Source organism: Ovis aries, chromosome 1 (genome assembly GCF_016772045.2).
Source record: "Ovis aries strain OAR_USU_Benz2616 breed Rambouillet chromosome 1, ARS-UI_Ramb_v3.0, whole genome shotgun sequence".
NCBI classification, from domain to species: Eukaryota; Metazoa; Chordata; class Mammalia; order Artiodactyla; family Bovidae; genus Ovis; species Ovis aries.
In genome coordinates this window covers 237064974-237085486 of record NC_056054.1, presented here as the reverse complement: position 1 = coordinate 237085486, position 20513 = coordinate 237064974, and the positions used below count along the sequence as shown (strand labels likewise).

At 38.1% G+C, this 20513-nt stretch overlaps 1 pseudogene; it reads left to right on the top strand.

The window, feature by feature from the left end:
• Nucleotides 1-2633: 2633 nt before the first annotated feature.
• LOC114112808 (arylacetamide deacetylase-like 2) lies at nt 2634-10358 on the top strand (annotated as a pseudogene).
• Nucleotides 10359-20513: the final 10155 nt, after the last annotated feature.

Genomic DNA, 20513 nt, shown 5'->3' with positions numbered 1-20513 from the left:
AATGAAATCCTTAAATGTGTAATCAAGTAGAACTCAATGGTGGTACTCCTCAATAATCATGTTACCTTCACAAATGTCAGGCTCTGTTATTGTCCTGTGTTGTCAGCATCCGGAGGCAAAGTCCTAAATCTGTTTTGAAGTGTACTTCGGCAGAGATTGTATACAGAGGTGTGTACTCTTTCAGAGGTAGAAAATAATGTCTTTTGTTGTTTGGTCACTCAGTTGTGTCTGACTCTTTGTGACCCCATGGGTTGCAGTACGCCAGGCTTCCCTGTCTTTCACCATCTCCTGGAGCTTGCTCAAACTCATGTCCAGTGAGTCAGTGATGCCTTCCAATCATCTTGTCCTCTGTTGTTCCTTACTCCTCGTGCCTTCAATCTTTCCCAGCGTCAGGTCTTTTCTAATAAGTCAGCTTGTCGAATCAGGTGGCCAAAGTATTGGAGCTTCAGCTTCAACATCAGTCTTTCTAATGAATATTCAGAACTGATTTCCTTTAGGATTGACTGATTTAATCTCTTTGCAGTCCAAGAGACTCCCAAGAGTCTTCTCCAATGCTGGGCTGGATGAAGCACAAGCTGGAATCAAGATTGCCAGGAAAATATCAATAACTTCAGATATGCAGATGACACAACCCTTATGGCAGAAAGTGAAGAAGAACCAAAGAGCCTCCTGATGAAAGTGAAAATGTTGGCGTAAAGCTCAACATTCAGAAGACTAAGATCATGGCATCTGGTCCCATCACTTCACGACAAATAGATGGGGAGATAGTGGAAACAGTGACAGACTATTTTTGGAGGATCCAAAATCACTGCATCAAATTAAAAGATGCCTGCTCCTTGGAAGAAAAGTTATGACCAACCTAGACAGCATACTAAAAGCAGAAACATTACTTTGCCAATAATGTCCCTCTAGTCAAAGCTATATTTTTCCAGTAGTCATGTATGGATGTGAGAGTTAGACTATAAAGAAAGCTGAGCACCAAAGAATTGATGCTTTTGAACTGTGGTGTTGGAGAAGACTCTTGTAAGTCCCTTGGACTGCAAGGAGATCCAACTAGTCCATCCTAAAGGAAATAAGTCCTTGGTGTTCATTGGAAGGACTGATGTTGAAGCTGAACTCCAACACTTTGTCCACCTCATGCGAAGAAGTGACTCATTTGAAAAGAACCTGATGCTGGGAAAGATTGAAGGTGGGAGAAGAGGATGACGGGGTTAGATGGTTGGATGGTATCACTGTCTTAATGGATATGAGTTTTAGTATACTCTGGGAGTTGGTGATAAAGAAGGAGGCCTGGCGTGCTGCAGTCCATGGGGTCACAAAGATCGAACACGACTGAGTGACTGAACTGAACTGAACATTTCAAAATAACCACGAATGCCACATTAGTTGGGTGCATGGTCCACTTTTAGTTGATTGAGAATCACATCTTAGGATGGGTATCTCTGTCTGTCAAAATTTTACCGATAATAGCTACAGAAATGTTCCCCTCCTATTAGCAAGTGTTGGAACCAGTAGTGAAATCTAGGCCTCACATTAGAATCCATAGGTTTAAGCCTTTCACCACTAGGGAGCAATCTCATCCTACCAACCCTCAAGGTTGTCTCTTAAAGATGTCTCGTGTGTATCTAATTCCTATCCTTCTTGTCAATGTCACTTCCAAACCCTCAGTGCTCTTTTAAGTCTCTCAGCGCATCCTCCCGCACTATCAAGGATGTCTGTGCAAATTCAACACCCCCACCCCTTGAGTATTTCATATGTCTTTAAAAATTATTAGCACTATATTAATTTTATTTCTTTCTACTTATATCCTAGAAATGTGCTTTTTTTTCTTTTGAAAAGTATAATCTCTTCTTTGCCTGGGGTCATATTCCCTCATATTATTTGGATTTTAATCAGTATTTCTCTTCTGTCTATAAATGGGTCCTTTTTATTGAGTCCTAATGTTACAGCCTCTTCTATCTTAATCTTCCTTGTTTCTGAATATTTCTGTCACCTGTCACTCTTCTCAGGCTCATTTTTATACCCTGTGGAATCCATTTTCCCCTTTAAAGAATACTCTAAGTTGTGTAAACTGACAATGCCCACACCTCCTTCACTGAAACTACTGTTCCCTTGATTTCTATGAAACACGTTTCTTTTAACTTCCTTTGCCTCTCCTGCTTAATCTTCAGGTGCTTCTCCTTCTTTAAAATAAAACAAATAATTTTGCTTCTGGTCAGTTTAAATAAAATGAGAAAAGTTATCATTGTTATGTGACGATAAGCACTGAGGATTAAGCTAAAATATTATTAACACAGCTGAACATATTCTGGATTAGCAGAATGATAAGTGGAAGTCTCAGGAGGAAACTGACTCTATCCAGTTGCACTTTTCACCTTGTAAAACATTTGTAAATGCAATATAGTTTTTTGAAAGGAGGAAATTCTGAAAGAAAACAACTTGCTGGTTGAATACCACAAACAAAACAAAACAACCCAAAACCTCACTTTTTCTATAATGTTTACTCAGTCTCTTTTATATAAAAATAAGTGTTATGTTCCCATCATAACATTAGACAATTACATCTGTGCTTAAAAAAAAAGTTGGTCACTCAAGGCTATTAGAATATTTTATAAGAATTTTAGATTACCAGAATGTACAGATATAACTCAAGTGTGCTAAACTACCCCAGAAAATATTTAATCCAACATCCTGAATGAAATATCTTATATGTTTAAATTTATTTTCTCTTGCAGAGCATTGTCCTACTGGATGTTTTATTTGCAGAGTAGTTGCATAAATGTTCCAGCAAGCTGTTTAAAGTACTTTGGGGTCAAATTGTCTGTTTTTTTAAGTGTTACATTGAAACTCTAACCAAGTAAGGGGTTCCTAAAGAACATTCCCTTAAAGGGATAAAGTTGAGAAGTGTGCCTTTTTAATGGCTTGAAGTTTCAGAAATGATCAAAATTAAAATCACACTACTGTTTGAAGCTCATTTTCTATGCAGATTTTAAAATGTCATTTACATAATCATTCTTTTTACATATCACACTTAAAAGCTTGTGTTAGCTTTCTTTCGCCCCAGATCAAACTGAACAATGTACATAACACTGTCTGTCTGTAAAATACTTTTTTTAAGAAAGCATTTATATTTATATGACAGCTTGAACTGACAACATTGTGTATATAGATCATCTTGAAGTATTATTTCACATTGAAAAGAAGAAAATATATTGATAACTATAGATGTTATGAAGAAGAGGTTATTTCTAGTTTTGTACTAAAAATCAATTGGTTGAACTAAGTCCAAAACATGACACCGTAGCAGCGGTTTTAAGTCTTATTTTTACTGTTTATATATTTGGATGCTGCTACGCCAGATGATCTTCATCCTGAAGTTTTCAGCTAAACTTGGTTTCCTAGAATAGACTGTTAACTTTCAAAATTACTTTTTATTGATAAAATGGAAATACTGGTTTTCCTTGTGACTGAATTTTCATATTTGTAAGTGCTGAGTTTATAATTCAGGTTTGAGCAGGTGTGAATAACTGAAGAAAATAACTTGCTGGCTATATAGGAAAATGCTGTGGAAATGAACTGTGTATATACTTCTGGGAAGAACAAATTTAATCATTTCTTCTGTTGAGCACTAATCAGTATAGTGCAACTCCTGGTTCTGTACTGTATTTTATATGCAACATATATGCTTTAATATTTTAATGTTTGTGCATTAATATTTTCAATTTGTTTAACCACTTTGCTGCTAAGATCTTTCCGTCCCATCCCCAATTTTTCCTTTACAATTTTTAAACAAGTTTCTTCATTAAAAACTACGGTGATGAAATGGTAAAAAAAAAAAAAACCAAATATATACAAATATAGACCTGTCTTTATATTTTATAAGTGTTTGTATTCCTCAGTATTCCTTTCTTTAGTTTTTGACTCTTCACATTCTTTGCACTTTCAGCTCTATCTCCCACACCCACGCTGCTGATTTCCAAAGCTCTATTTTGAGCTATAACCATAGTCCTAAAGGTCAATATATATAACTGCAGAGCTTGCCAGTATATCTGGAAGAATCACAGTAATCCAAACTGAGCATGACCAAATAGAACATATCCTGTATATCTCCCAATAGTCTGAGAAAGAAAGAAACCCAAATAAACAGCAACTTTAACAAGTTGAGAGACAGTGACACTAACTTCAACAAGTTGAGAGAAAACTTCAACTTCAGCAAGGAGAGAAAATAGACATGCTCCTCAGCTGCATTCTATTAATAAGGGGCAATTACAGTCAATTACTTATTGTTTCTTAGCATCTACATTTAATAACCAATTCTGTCCACCTTTCTTCCTAAATATCTTTTTCTGGTCGTATGATTTATAGTTAAATTCCTTGGTAATATCTACTACCTACTGACAAAGAAATCCTTAGTGTAGCATCCAAGTACTGGCACCCGTACTCCTCTTTTCCTATGTGGTTTCACCTTATACCCCTACTTCTCTCTCAACATTTTTTTTTCAGTTGTACTTAACAGTTAATTCCCTGAGCCTTTTATGTATTGTCATGACTCTTTTTTATTAATGTTTTTTTTTCTTCAATGACCTTCCCCATTTACTGGCAGCTGTCAAACCTGAAGTCTTTGAATCACTCCATATGGAAACAGGAAAAGTGAGAATGTGGGGATTCCACCAATTAATCATATTTCTATCACATTTCACCTATGTAGATAGTCTTCCACTGCTCCTATTACAGAGTAGACTTTCACATAAATTTTTTTATGTATACAGAGTGTACATCGGCAGATCTTCTGAATGAATGGATGGCAAGTAAACATTGCTGTGGCTGTAGGAATGGAGTAAGAGCATTATATTTGTGGGTTGTTTTTAAAAATATTATGATTCTTGCCCTTGTGATAAGCAATTTTAATTTCCAAAGAAGACACCTATGGCTTCAAAAGGACCGAGATCATAGGAAGTTTTGATTTATGTTATTTTATTATCATTACATTATCCACTCTTCCTCAAAGGGGCTTAGTTTCTCTTTAACCTCTGTCATTGGAGAGACCCTTGAGAGGCAACACAGGCTGAACATCTCTGACAACGTTGGCTGTGGTGCTTCTAGAAATGCCTAGGAGCTTAATCACCCATTATACAATTGGGATGCTGTATTTGCTTGAACTGGTGATAAAAGATCAATTTTATAGATATTCTTTCTTTAAATTGAACTATTGATTTACAGTATTGTGTTAATTTCAAGTATACAGCAGAGTGACTCAGTTACACCTGTATATGTATATATACACATATTTTCAGTTTATTTTCCATTATAGGTTATTAGAAGATATTGACTATATAGATATTCTTAATTGTTGGAATATCAGGTGCAAATATTGTGACCATCTGAGAATTCTAAGTCATTTTCAACATAAGAGAACTGTAGTACTCATGATTTTTGCCCGAATTCCCAATGATATACTGCAAAGACTTGGAAATGTCCAATACTTTATGTTCTACTCAAAGCTTTTCTGTACTTCTTTTCCAAAGAATTTTTCCCTTATATTTTCTATCAATTGTCTATTTTGTAGAATTTTTACCTATAAAAATTTCTAATATAAGACACTTACAAATCATTTGGTCTCAGATTTGCTGCTTTTAAAATCTAGTGTGCACTCCTAACAATGATTGTGAAGATATTTGTCACCAACTCCATAGAGAATCTGATAAATGCTACAGAGCATCTCCCCTTTATTGCACTTTTGCTGAAAAATTTGCATACAATTTTATGAGCATAAACACTTAAACCTTAACTCTCTCATCTCATGGAACCCAACATTTTAAAAATGTTATAACAGAATCTATTTTAAAAAAAAAAATAGAAGTTAGTAGTAAGTCAAGGTATGATTGGTGAAACTAAAGATTCAAAGTAGGACTTATTTTATTCTTTGGAGCTACTGGTTAAAGTGAGAGATACCTGGATATATCCAATCGAAGTTTAATCATATATGCTTTTGTTTCTTTCTCTCTCTCTTTTCTCTCTCTCTCTCTTTTTCTGTCTGAAGCTATAGATTAGCTCTTCAATATCAGTTTTCTGTTGCCCATGAAGATGTCATTTCTGTGGCCAAATTCTTTCTGCAAGATTAAATTCTTGCAAAATATGGCGTTGATCCCACTAGAGTCTGTATTTCAGGTGATAGTTCTGGGGGTTTAATTGCAGCAAGAATGACTCAAATGGTATGTTTTATGTGTTGCATATTATATATATTTATAACACATGCACACATGCTGTAATTCTAGCACAAAAGTGTCATTTTCTTTGTTAGGATATTTTTATTAGTCTTATATTTAAACTTTTAAATGGAAAAAAACAAAAAAACCTTACTGTTCTTTTAAATAATTTTACCTTAAGACAAGGTGGCTTTAGAGCATTGAGGGAAATGAAATATAATTGTAAAGAAGGCTTCTCATTAGTCACCAATTTTGAGGGAAATAGAACAATGTCTAGGAACCACTATTTAGTATGACAAGAGATTTATTGTTCTCATTAGGTAAATTGTAAAGTCTACCAAGCCCTTGGGATTACTGTAGTTCATGTATTTCAGTGGAATGTTAGCAGATAACATTTGGGCTATACAGCATGCTTGCATGGAAAAGCTGTTGCTATTAAAAGAAAAAAGGACAATGGCCATTGTTAAAACACTTGCTGTGTGCACTTAATAATAACTGTCCACAATAACTAATAAAGTTGAAAAACAAATTTAGTACAATACATAATTCTTACCCCCAAAACCAATTTTTTTGGAACAAAACAATAAGCAGAGGAATTTAAAACCAGCAGGATTTGCTAACTCCTTTTGTATGACCACTTTTGCTATTAGCCTGAGAAGGTATTAGTTGAGTCTCTGTCTCATTTTTATTTATGTGTGTGCTGTTGTTTCTTACAGTCTGTTTTTGAGATGATCCACTTGGTTTATAAAATACCTGTCTGAAGGCACTGCGGTGAGATCATGGGCATTAGAGAGATTATGTTAGAGAAATCTGTCTTTCCTCATATTCTTTGTGGAATTGTGGCACCCACTACACATTGAGAGTGCAGTTGGCTGGCTAACATGTTTCTTGTGAGGTTCCACTGGGGCTTTTCTTCAGTTAATTCTCTCTTTAGAATTCCATGGTTAGAGGAGCCTGGAGGGCTACAGTCCACGGGGTCTCAAAGAGTCAGACACGACTGACCAACTAAAACTTTCAACTTCACTTAGTCCGTCAGCTACTTGACTGAGGGGTTAATTTTAAGAAATATCCTTTAGGTACTGAGATTTTCATGTGGAGTGGCAGCTGGTATATTCATTTCTACAGATGTCATTGTTAAGGACGTTGGTCTGTGGCTAGGTAATTGCTCCTCAGAGATTAGTTGTGTATGGTGGCTCTTCTCACTTCACAGCTGAGATCTTAGGATACCACTTTTCTCTATAAGAAAGCGAAGCTCTAAATATGTGCTCCATGAAGACGAGATGTATATTAGAAATATTTCCTTTAATTTGGTCCTTTTCAATTTAGATAATATGTGAGTTTGGAGATTGATATCCTATTACTGTATTCATTCTTTCTTCTCACTTAGGTCATGGTAGGTCAAAATGATTTTTCAATATAGATAGTATTTCATCTAGGAATATTTTCCTAGGAATCATATAATATTTTTATTTGGTGGTTATATGTGAATAAATATATGTGTGTATGTGTGAATCATTACTGATGAAACTGGGATGGCACACTTTAATGCCCTTAAAATATAAATATGATGAAAGTAATTATTAGAAATTATATCATTTTCATAATTATTTACATCATAACAGCTGATTTGATTGGAATAAAGGCTGCCACTCCTATAGTTTTGAAGCCTTTAACAGATTCAAATTTTACTATATGTTTTTTCAGATCCAGAATGATCCAGAATTCAAAAATAAACTGAAAACACAAGCTGTAATTTACCCTAGTTTACAGGTCATTGATACCTCTATGCCATCTTACTAAGGAAATGAACATGGTCCATTTCTGTCAAAGAAACTGATAATCAAACTTACATGCCTATATTTGACCCAGGATAAAGCAGTCCCTCAAGCAATAATAAAAATCAACACATGCCTCATGGGTCCAGGCATCTGTTCAAGCTGGTTAACTGGAGCACCTTCCTCCTGAGGAATACAAGAACTGTGTATATACTGAACCACATCTTGGGAGACATAATTTTCCATATTCAGCACTTTTGGATAGTAGGTTATCACCTTGGCAATCAATGATTCCCAGTTGCAAAAGTTGCCCTTTAACTTACTTCCTAACCTGTCAACATGATATTCTAAGAGATGTAGGACTTACATGTCTCACAACTTCGAAATGTTGGAGTTAAAGTTTCTCATGACCATGTGGAGGGTGGAATCCATGGAGCTTTATCATTTATGGCTTCACCAATTTATTTACAGCTAGGCATTAGAATAAAAGATAAGCGGCTTCCCTGGTGGCTCAGAGGTTATGCCTGCAAGGTGAAAGACCTGGGTTCGATCCGTGGGTTGGGAAGATCCCTTGGAGAAGGAAATGGCAACCCACTCCAGTATTCTTGCCTGGAGAACCCCATGGACGGAGGAGCCTGGTGGGCTACAGTCCATGGGGTTGCAAAGAGTCGGACACGACTGAGTGACTTCACTTTCACTTTAAGCATATTAATTGGCTAGAGGAAAATCTATAAATAGTACATATAACTAACTTGCTAATCACTGTTACAGTCAAAAGGCTATATTTTAACATTTGTGAATTTAAGTGACAATATGCTTTTAGCTTTGATCAACCAAGGTTTAAATCAAAGCAAAATTACTGTGCATCTTAGAAAAAGTAATTTCCCTAATCTTGCTAAAAGGAAGACTTACACTGTATTTATCCCATTAAGTGTCATTTATCCTGTTTGATACAACTAAAATATTCACCAGCACAGTAAAGTATAAAAATTAAGCAAAATTCACACGAAAGCTTCCATGTAAGACAGGAATGGTAATGTATTGGTAACTGAGAAGAAATTTTAAGAAAGAAAAATTGAAATGTCTTTTAGATGGGGTGGCAGAACACTACCGTCGTGGTTTTTTTTTCCAGTTAGTGGTCCATACATTAATTTTATCTACCCTATGTTAATCATTAGTTTTCTTTCACTCACACAAAGTCTGCTTTCAGACATATTGCTAATCTTCTTTGCTTTTACAAGGAAATGATCAACATCTGAACTGTGCATTCTTTCAAAACCTCAATATTTAACTGTAACTAAAGGTTTAGAAATGTCAATCCTGAAGGTAGACAAGTTATTCCACTGATTTCTGTGTATGAATTATTTATCCAAGAAGTTCCTTAACCAATTGTGCATGGAAGTGAGAATTATGTATTCTATTATTTTGAACTTTTAGAGTGAATGATTTTATTTTCACAAGGAGCTACATATATTAAAATGATATGTAAACTGATGATCTCCAGACTTGTGGACTTCCCCTGTGATGAGGGGGCCCAGATTAGTCCGCTAACTCATGTTAGTCCACATCAACCTTACAACTAAAATTTATTACCTTTAGGTGACATCATAAGCAGTGTCTAATTTTCTGAGGTCCCTGTGATGCAGCTCTTGCATGTGTTATTTTCTCTGTTCTGTGTCTTTTTTAAAATCTGAGTAAACTTGGTACTGTGTACATGTAATTATATTTTGTTGTGTTCATTTGTTTGATAATTTAATTCCAAAACCCATTGTTGGAGTCTGCAGCTTCATTATTTGGTTTTGGGACATCTCAACATATAATCTATCCTCTAATCTTTCAGCACATTCCACCATATTAAGGTCTGCTCTGAAATCCAAATACTAAACTATTACATCATCTCCCAAAGAGTTGATTAATATGTTTTCTTTGATATTAGTTGTTTCATCATTATGTGTGAAATAACATCCTATTCAACAATCATCTAGTTGTCTCATTTATAAAAGATACAGTGTTCAAAAATGTCATCTATAAACTGCACTTGAAAAATTTGCTTGCATTAATCATTAGAATCACATGAGTAGACAGTTCGTGTTGAAAATTTGTTTTGTAAGCATCATTATTTACATTAATTATAAAACTACATAGAGCATTGTAGTTGTCAACATTACAAACGAGTAAGTTCATGTGTAAACACTATAGTGATTAACAAGTAATTTTTGAGGAAGGATTTGTGCTATTGAAGACCATTTTCAGACTATCAAAAATTATGACATTCATGCAGATATAAAAATGAACACAGACTAAAACTATATTTTAATTCATTCAGGAAGAAACTAAGGCAATTTTTACAACTTCTTCAAAAGAGAATCCAGAGTGACACAAATAGATGGAGAGATACACCATGTTCTTAGATAGGAACGATCAATATTGTGGGAATGACTATGCTATGCAAAGTAATCTAGAGATTCAATGCAGTCTCTGTTAAATTACCAATGGAAGTTTTCACAGAATTAGAACAAAAATTTTTCAATTTTTTGAAACACAAAAACCTCAAATAGCCAAATCACTCTTGAGAAAGAGAAACAGAGCTGGAGGATCCTGACTTCAGACAATACTACAAAGCTACAGTCATAAAAACAGTATGGAACTAGCACAAAAACAGAAATATAGATCAGTGGAACTGAATAGAATTCCAGAGATAAACCCATGCACCTACGTCACCTAATCTATGACATAAGAAGCAAGAATGTATAATGGAGTAAATAAAAGCATCTTCAATAAATAATGCTGGGGAAACCAGACAGCTACATATAAAAGAATGAAATTAGAACACTCCCTAACACCACACACAAAAACAAACTCAAAATGGATGAAAGACCTAAATGTAAGGCCTGAAAGTTTAAAACTCTTGGAAAGCATAGATAGAATACTTTTTGACATAAATAGCAGCAAGGTCTTTTTTGATCAACCTCCAGGCTTCCTGGGTGGCTCAGGTAAAGAATCTGCCTGTCAATACAGGAGATGCAGGAGATGGGAGCTCAATCCCTGGGTCAGGAAGATCCCTTGGAGGAGGAAATGACAACCCACTCTAGTTTTCTTGACTGGAGAATTCTATGGACAGAGGAACCTGGCAGGCTATAGTCCATGGAGTCACAAACAGTTGGACACAATGGAGTGACTAAATGTGCACATGCGGAAACACACATACACACACACACAAGTAATGAAAATAAAAGCAAAAATAAATGTAGAGAATCTAATTGAACTTGAAAGCTTTTGCACAGCTAAGGAAACCATTTAAAAATGATAACACAACCCTTAGAATGGGAGAAAAATATTTACAAAAGCAGCAATTGACATGTGATTAACCTCCAAAATAAAAAGCTCATGCAGCAAAATATTTTTAAAAAAATGGGCAAAATATTTAAACAGACATTTCTTCAAAGAAGACTTAAAGATGGCCAAAAAACATGTGAAAAGATGCTGAACATCACTAATTACTAGAGAAATGCAAATCAACTACAATGAGGTATCACCTCACACCAGTCAGAATAATCATCATTAAAATTCTACAAACAATAAATGCTGGAGACAGTGTGGAGAATAAAAGACACTCTTACTCTGTTGGTGGGACTATAAATTGGTGTAGCCATGATGGAGAACAGTATGGAGGTTCCTTGAAGACCTAAAAATAGGGCTACCTGTAATCTTACTCCTAGGCATATCTCTGAAGAAAGCTGTGTTTTGAAAGAATGCATGTACCCCAATATTCACTGAGGCACTATTTAAATAGCCAGGACATGGAAGCAACCTAAATATCCATGATGAGAGAAATGATAAAGATGATATGCTGCCTATATATAGTGGAATACTACTCAGCCATTGAAAAAAATGATGTTATTTGGAGTGACAGGGTGGACCTAGATATTGTCATACTGAGTGAATGAGGTAAAACAGAGTAAGCCAAATATTATGTGATATCTCCTGTATTAGAATCTAAAAAAATAGTAAAATGAACTGATTTACAAAATCAAAGTAGACTCACAGATAAGAAACAAGCTTGAGGTTGCTGAGAGAGAAAGAAGGGAGAGGGATAAATTGGGGGATTGGGCTTGACATATATACACTATTATATATAGAATAGTTAACTGCTAAGAATGTACTGTAAAGCACAGGGAATGTTGCTAAATAGTTTGTAATGACCTATACAGGAAAAGAATCTAAAAAAGAGTGGATATACATATACGTGTAACGGAATCACTTTGCTGCACAGCACAAACTAACACAACACTGTAAATCAACTATACTCCAATAAAAATTAATTTAAAAATTAGTTATAGGTAAACATTCCTTGAACTAAAAATGAATACATATACATAAGTAAATGGATTCCTTAAGCAGAAAAAAAAAAAAAAAAGGGACCAATATAATGAAAAAATATCCAGTACCATGTGTAAGATAGACAGCTAGTGGGCAACTGCTGTATAGCACTGGGAGCTCAGTTTGGTGCTCTGTGATGACATAGAGGGGTGGGATGGGGTGTTCGGAGGGAGACTCAAGATGGAGGAGATAGACGTATACATAGAGTTGATTCACTTCATTGTGCAGCAGAAATTAACATAGCATTGTGAAGCAATTATACTGCAGTTTTAAAAAAGTTACAAAAATAAGCCCTCAAGACAATGAACAGTTAATGCAGGCAATGTGCAGCTGAAAAACATTTCAAAGACCAAAAAAAGACTACACCCAAATAATCTTGAGAAATATACAGATTACTTAGAAAGAACTCCTAAGCAACTTACCATTTTTTATTAAAGTACATTTTTTTCCCCTGTAGCAAAAAAGAAGGAAAACGTGTAGATAAAATTTTCTATTCTTCAAACCACAAGAACAATTCACCAGGTGAATTATGTCTGTAGATATATAGGGATGGATGGATGAGCCAGTTAAAGAGCTTGGAGGATATGGTTAAAGCAACAATAGTAAAAAATAGCAGTTAGAGGTGGAGCTACATTAAAAATAAGGTATCAGAGTTCTGAGGTTTGTTGTTGTTGTTTAGTGACGAAGTTGTGTCTAGCTCTTTAAGACTGCATGGACTGTAGTCTGCCAGGCTCCTCTGTATGTGGGATTTCCCAGAAAGAATACTGAGGGGTTTGCCACTTTCTTCTCCAGGGGTTATTCCCAACCCAGGGATTGAACCTGTATACCCTGCCTTGGCAGGCAGATTCTTTACCACTGAGCCACCAACAGAGATCCCATTTGAGGCTTCATCATCTGCTATTTAAAAGGATATGAGATGTGTTAAGTGATGATTATGATTATTTAATAAGAGTATAACAATTTTCCTGACACATGCATGTGTTCAATCAATTTTAACTTTTAGTTACTGTTATTAATGTTATAACAGATCAAAGCAGCAATTCTAAAAGAAAGGAGGTTTTGATTAAGAGAGGTGATTTAGGTAACAACACTGTGGGAAAGGGAAGCTCTGAAAGGGGTGGTACCTGGGGGAATCCAGACCTTTGAAGGTGAGTGAAAGAGGAGGTGCACAAAATGGGATAGTGGGCACCTGAAGAATCTGAACCACTTTTAGGTCTCTCTGACTAGGCCCTAGATGCTATCCTGGTCCCTTAGGCAGACTATGCTAATTTTAGAGAAAGACGTAGAGCTGACCCCTCCTCCTTCCAGACTAAGTAGTAGACCAAATAGAGTCTTTCCTCAGGGTATGGGCTGTTGGCCACTTTGCTTTGTGTTGGGCTTCAATTTTTATTGTTTTTCCTTCTTGCTGATATATTAGAGTGTGAGTCTATAGTTCAAGTTAAAGCTCAAGGTGCATGGATCAGGAAGCTTAGTTTGTGAATTTTTACCTTCTGTCCTGCCACTAAGCGCAGGCAGCGACCGAGAGCTACCCCACATCTGAGGTCAGGGACAGCGGCCTAGAGTGCCAGGCTGTGATGACACAGGAACGGCCGAGAGGAGCTACCCAGATCCCAAGGCCAAGGACAGTGGCAGAGAGGATCCACCCTGCGTCCGAGGCCAGGGGCAGTGCCTGAGAGGAGCCACCCCACGTCTGAGGCTAGGGGTGGTGCCCAAGGCCAGGACGATGACCAGGAGGAGCAACCCCATGCCCAAGGCTAGGGGTGGCGGCCAGGAGGAACAACCCCACGTTCAAGGCGTGGTGGTTGCCTGGCGCAGGAGGGCCTAGAGGAGCCATCCCATGCTGAAGGTCAGAAAGGGCGGCAGGAGGAGATACCCTCATCCAAGGTAAGGAGCAGCGGCTGCGCTTTGCTGGAGCAGCCATGAAGAGATACCCCACGCCCAAAGTAAGAGAAACCCAAGTAAAATGGTAAGTGTTGCAAGAGGGCATCAGAGGGCAGACACACTGAAGCCATACTCACAGAAATTTAGTCAATATAATCACACTAGGACCACAGCCTTTTCTAACTTAATGAAACTAAGCCATGCCCACGGGGCAACTCAAGACGGGTGGGCCATGGTGGAGAGGTCTGATAGAATGTGGTCCACTGGAGAAGGGAATGGCAAACCACTTCAGTATTCATGCCTTGAGAACCCTATGAACAGTATGAAAAGGCAAAATGATAGGATACTGAAAGAGGTACTCCCAGGTCAGTAGGTGCCCAATATGCTATTGGAGGTCAGTGGAGAAATAACTCCAGAAAGAATGAAGGGATGGAGCCAAAGCAAAAACAATACCCAGCTGTGGATGTGACTGATGATAGAAGCAAGGTCCGATGTTGTAAAGAGCAATTATGCATAGGAACCTGGAATGTCAAGTCCATGAATCAAGGCAAATTGGAAGTGGTCAAAGAGGAGATGGCAAGAGTGAACGTCGACATTCTAGGAATCAGTGAACTAAAATGGACTGGAATGGGTGAATTTAACTCAGATGACCATTATATCTACTACGGTGGGCAGGAATCCTTCAGAAGAAATGGAGTAGCCATCATGGTCAACAAAAGAGTCCAAATGCAGTACTTGGATGCAATCTCAAAATGACAGGATGATCTCTGTTCGTTTCCAAGGCAAACCATTCAATATCACAGTAATCCAAGTCTATGTCCCAACCAGTAACGCTGAAGAAGCTGAAGTTGAACGGTTCTAAGAACACCTACAATACCTTTTAGAACTAACACGCAAAAAAAGATGTCCTTTTCTTTATAGGAGACTGGAATGCAAAAGTAGGAAGTCAAGAAACACTGGAGTAACAGGCAAATTTGGCCTTGGAATACAGAATGAAGCAGGGCAAAGACTAATAGAGTTTTGCCAAGAGAATGCACTGGTCATAGTAAACACCCTCTTCCAACAACACAAGAGAAGACTCTACACATGGACATCACCAGATAGTCAACACCGAAATCAGATTGATTATATTCTTTGCAGCTCTATACAGTCAGCAAAAGATGGAGAAGCTCTATGCAGTCAGCAAAAACAAGACCAGGAGCGGACTGTGGCTCAGATCATGAACTCCTTATTACCAAATTCAGACATGAATTGAAGAAAGCAGGGAAAACTGCTAGACCATTCATGTATGACCTAAATCAAATCCCCTTATGATTATACAGTGGAAGTGAGAAATAGATTTAAAAGGGCCTAGATCTGATACACAGAATGCCTGATGAACTATGGAGTGAGGTTCGTGACATTGTACAGGAGACAGGGATCAAGACCATCCCCATGGAAAAGAAATGCAAAAAAGCAAAATGGCTGTCTGGGGAAGCCTTACAAATAGCTGTGAAAAGAAGAGAAGCGAAAAGCCAAGGAGGAAAGGAAAGATATAAGCATCTGAATGCAGAGTTCCAAAGAAGAGCAAGAAGAGATAGAAAGCCTTCCTCAGCGATCAATGCAAAGAAATAGAGGAAAACAACAGAATAGGAAAGACTAGAGATTTCTTCAAGAAAATGAGAGACACCAAGGGAACATTTCATGCAAAGATGGGCTCAATAAAGGACAGAAATGGTACGGACCTAACAGAAGCAGAAGATATTAAGAAGAGGTGGCAAGAATACACAGAAGAACTGTACAAAAAACATCTTCACGACCAAGATAATCATGATGGTATGATCACTCACCTAGAGCCAGACATCCTGGAGTGTGAAGTCAAGTGGGGCTTAGAAAGCATCGCTATGAACAAATCTAGTGGAGGTGATGGCATTCCAGTGGAGCTATTTCAAATCCTGAAAGATGATGCTGTGAAAGTGCTGCACTCAATATGCCAGCAAATTTGGAAAACTCAGCAGTGCCCACAGGCCTGGAAAAGGTCAGTTTTCATTGCAATCCCAAAGAAAGGCAATGCCAAAGAATGCTCACACTACCCCACAATTGCACTCATCTCACATGCTAGTAAAGTAATAGTCAAAATTCTCCAAGCCAGGCTTCAGCAATACATAAACCATGAATTTCCTGATGTTCAAGCTGGTTTTAGAAAAGGCAGAGAAACCAGAGGTCAAATTGCCAACATTCGCTGGATCATGGAAAAAGCAAGAGAGTTCCAGAAAAACATCTCTTTCTGCTTTATTGACTATGCCAAAGCCTTTGACTGTGTGGATCCCAATAAACTGTGGAAAATTCTGAAAGAGATGGGAATACCAGACCACCTGACCTGCCTCTTGAGAAATCTGTATGCAGGTCAGGAAGCAACAGTTAGAACTGGACATGGAACAACAGACTGGTTCCAAATAGGAAAAGGAGTATGTCAAGGCTGCATATTGTCACCCTGTTTATTTAACTTATATGCAGAATATATCATGAGAAATGCTGGACTGGAAGAAGCGCAAGCTGGAATCAAGATTGCTGGGAGAAATATCAATAACCTCAGATATGCAGATGACACCACCCTTATGGTAGAAAGTGAAGAGGAACTAAAAAGCCTCTTGATGAAAGTGAAAGAAGAGAGTGAAAAAGTTGGCTTAAAGCTCAACATTCAGAAAACGAAGATCATGGCATCCGGTCCCATCACTTCATGGGAAATAGATGGGGAAACAGTGAAAACAGTGTCAGGCTTTATCTTTTTGGGCTCCAAAATCAGTGCAGATGGTGACTGCAGCCATGAAATTAAAAGACGCTTACTCCTTGGAAGAAAAGTTATGATCAACCTAGATAGCATATTCAAAGGCAGAGACATTTCTTTGCCGACTAAGGTCTGTCTAGTCAAGGCTATGGTTTTTCCAGTAGTTGTGTGTGGATGTGAGAGTTGGACTGTGAAGAAGGCTGAGCGCTGAAGAATGATGCTTCTGAACTGTGGTGTTGGAGAAGACTCTTGAGAGTCCCCTGGACTGCAAGAAGGTCCAACCAGTCCATTCTGAAGGAATTCAGCCCTGGGATATCTTTGGAAGGAATGATGCTGAAGCTGAAACTCCAGTACTTTGGCCACCTCATGCGAAGAGTTGACTCATTGGGAAAGACTCTGATGCTGGGAGGGACTGGGGCAGGAGGAGAAGGGGACGACAGAGGATGAGATGGCTGGATGGCATCACTGACTCGATGGATGTGAATCTGAGTGAACTCCGGGAGTTGGTGATGGACAGTGAGTCCTGGTGTGCTGCGATTTATGGGGTCGCAAAGAATCGGACATGACTGAGCCACTGAACTGAACTGATGTGGTTTAATAGGAGAAGGAAATGGCAACCCACTCCAGTATTCTTGCCTAGAGAATCCCGTGGACAGAGGAGCCTGGTGGGCTGCTGTCCACAGAGTCACACAGAGTCGGACACGACTGAAGCGACTTAGCATGCATGCATTGATTGGAGAAAGAAATGGCAACCCACTCCACTATTCTCTCCTGGAGAATCCCAGGGACAGAGAAGCCTGGTGGGCTGCTGTCTGTGCGGTTGCATAGAATCAGACATGACTGAAGCGACTTAGCAGCAGCAACATGTGGTTTAATATAGGTAGAGATTCATGTAACCACCAGCTATAATCAAAACATGAAAACATAACCCTCAAAATCACCTTTGTGCCGCTTTTTGTAGACTTCCCATCCTAACCCCTGGTAAGCACCGATCATTGTATGTCTGTATACATTGCCCTTTCTATAATTTCATAGAAATGGGTTCATATGCATTTGGATTTTGAGTCCAGCTTGATGTATTTCACTATGCACAATGCATTATAGAGTAATCCATGCTGTGAGAGTATAATAAATTAGATCCCTTCTAAAGCTGTGTAGTATTCCATTATATGGATGTATCACAGTTTGTCTTCAATAAACAGTTGAAGGATATTTGGGCTGACCAACTTTGGAGTGGATGAATAAAGTTGCTAAAGCACTCATATACATGCTTTTGTATGAACAAAAATTTTAGTTTCTGTTAGGTAAATACCTAGAAATAGATTGCTAGTTCATGATATAAACATATATTTATCTTTACAAGAAACTACCAAAATACTTCCTAAAAATCTTGTACCATTTTGTGTTTAGATCTGCAATATATGGAAGATTTAGTTGTTCTATGTTCTACTAGCACTTAGTATTTTCAGTTTTTCTTTAAAAACCTTTCTAATAAGTGTGTCAAATATCTGATTGTAGTGTATATTTGCATTTCCTTAATGACTAACGGTCATACCTGAATGGTCTAGTGGTTTTCCCCACTTTCTTCAATTTAAGTCTGAATTTGGCAATGAGGAGTTCATTATCTGAGCCACAGTCAGCTGCCGGTCTTGTTTTTGCTGACTGCATAGAGCTTCTCCATCTTTTGCTGACTGTATAGAGCTGCAAAGAATATAATCAATCTGATTTCGGTGTTGACCATCTGGTGATGTCCATGTATAGAGTCTTCTCTTGTGTTGTTGGAAGAGGGTGTTTACTATGACCAGTGCATTCTCTTGGCAAAACTCTATTAGTCTTTGCCCTGCTTTATTCTGTATTCCAAGGCCAAATTTGCCTGTTACTCCAGGTGTTTCTTGACTTCCTACTTTTGCATTCCAGTCCCCTATAATGAAAAGGACATCTTTTTTGGGTGTTAGTTCTAAAAGGTATTGTAGGTCTTCTTAGAACCGTTCAACTTCAGCTTCTTCAGGATTACTATTTGAGGCATAGGCTTGGATCATCATGATATTGAATGGTTTGCCTTGGAAATGAACAGAGATCATTCTGTCCTTTTTGAGACTGCATCCAAGTACTGCATTTCAGACTCTTTTGTTGACCATGATGGCTACTCCATTTCTTCTGAGGGATTCCTGCCTGCAGTAGTTATATAATGGTCATCTGAGTTAAATTTACCCATTCCAGTCCATTTTAGTTCTCTGACTCCTAGAATGTTGATGTTCACTCTGCCATCTCTTGTTTGACCACTTCCAATTTGCCTTGATTCATGGACCTAACATTCCAGGTTCCTATGCAATATTGCTCTTTACAGCATCAGACCTTGCTTCTATCACCAGTCATATCCACAGCTGAGTATTGTTTTGCTTTGGCTCCTTCCCTTCATTCTTTCTGGAGTTATTTCTCCACTGATATCCAGTAGCATAGTGGCCACCTACCGACCTGGGGAGTTCCTCTTCAGTATCCTATCTTTTGCCTTTTCATACTGTTCATAGGGTTCTCAAGGCAAGAATACTGAAGTGGTTTGCCATTCCCTTCTCCAGTGGATCACATTCTGTCAGACTTCTCTCCACCATGACCCGCCCATCTTGGGTGGCCCCACATGGCATGGCTTAGTTTCATTGAGTTAGATGAAGACCCCTTGATCAGGGCCTAGAGATAGCTCCTCTAGGAGGAGAGATTGCTCCTTGGAGGTGGGTAGCTCCTCCCAGCTGCCACCCTTGGTAAAGTAATGCTCAAAATTCTCCAAGCCAGGTTTCAGCAATATGAGAACCATGAACTTCCAGATGTTCAAGCTGGTTTTAGAAAAGGCAGAGCAACCAGAGACCAAATTGCCAAGACCTGCTGGATCACTGAAAAAGCAACAGAGTTCCAGAAAAATATCTATTTCTGCTTTATTTTGACTATGCCAAAGCCTTTGACTGTGTGGGTCACAATAAACTGTGGAAAATTCTTCAAGAGATGGGAATACCAGACCACTTGACCTGCCTCTTGAGAAACCTATATGTAGGTCAGGAAGCAACAGTTAGAACTAGACATGGAACAACAGACTGGTTCCAAATAGTAAAAGGAGTTTGTCAAGGCTGTATATTGTCACCCTGCTTTTTTAACTTATATGCAGAGTACATCATGAGAAACGTTGTGCTGGAAGAAGCGCAAGCTGGAATCAAGATTGCAGGAGAAATATCAATAACCTCAGATATGCAGATGACACCACCCTTATGGCAGAAAGGGAAGAGGAACTAAAACGCTCCTTGATGAAAATGAAAGAGAAGAGTGAAAAAGTTGGCTTAAAGCTCAACATTCAGAAAACGAAGATCATGGCATCTGGTCCCATCGCTTCATGGCAAATAGATGGGAAATGGTGGAAACAGTGTCAGACTTTATTTTTGGGGGCTCCAAAATCAGTGCAGATGGTGACTGCAGCCATGAAATTAAAAGACGCTTACTCCTTGGAAGGAAAGTTATGAC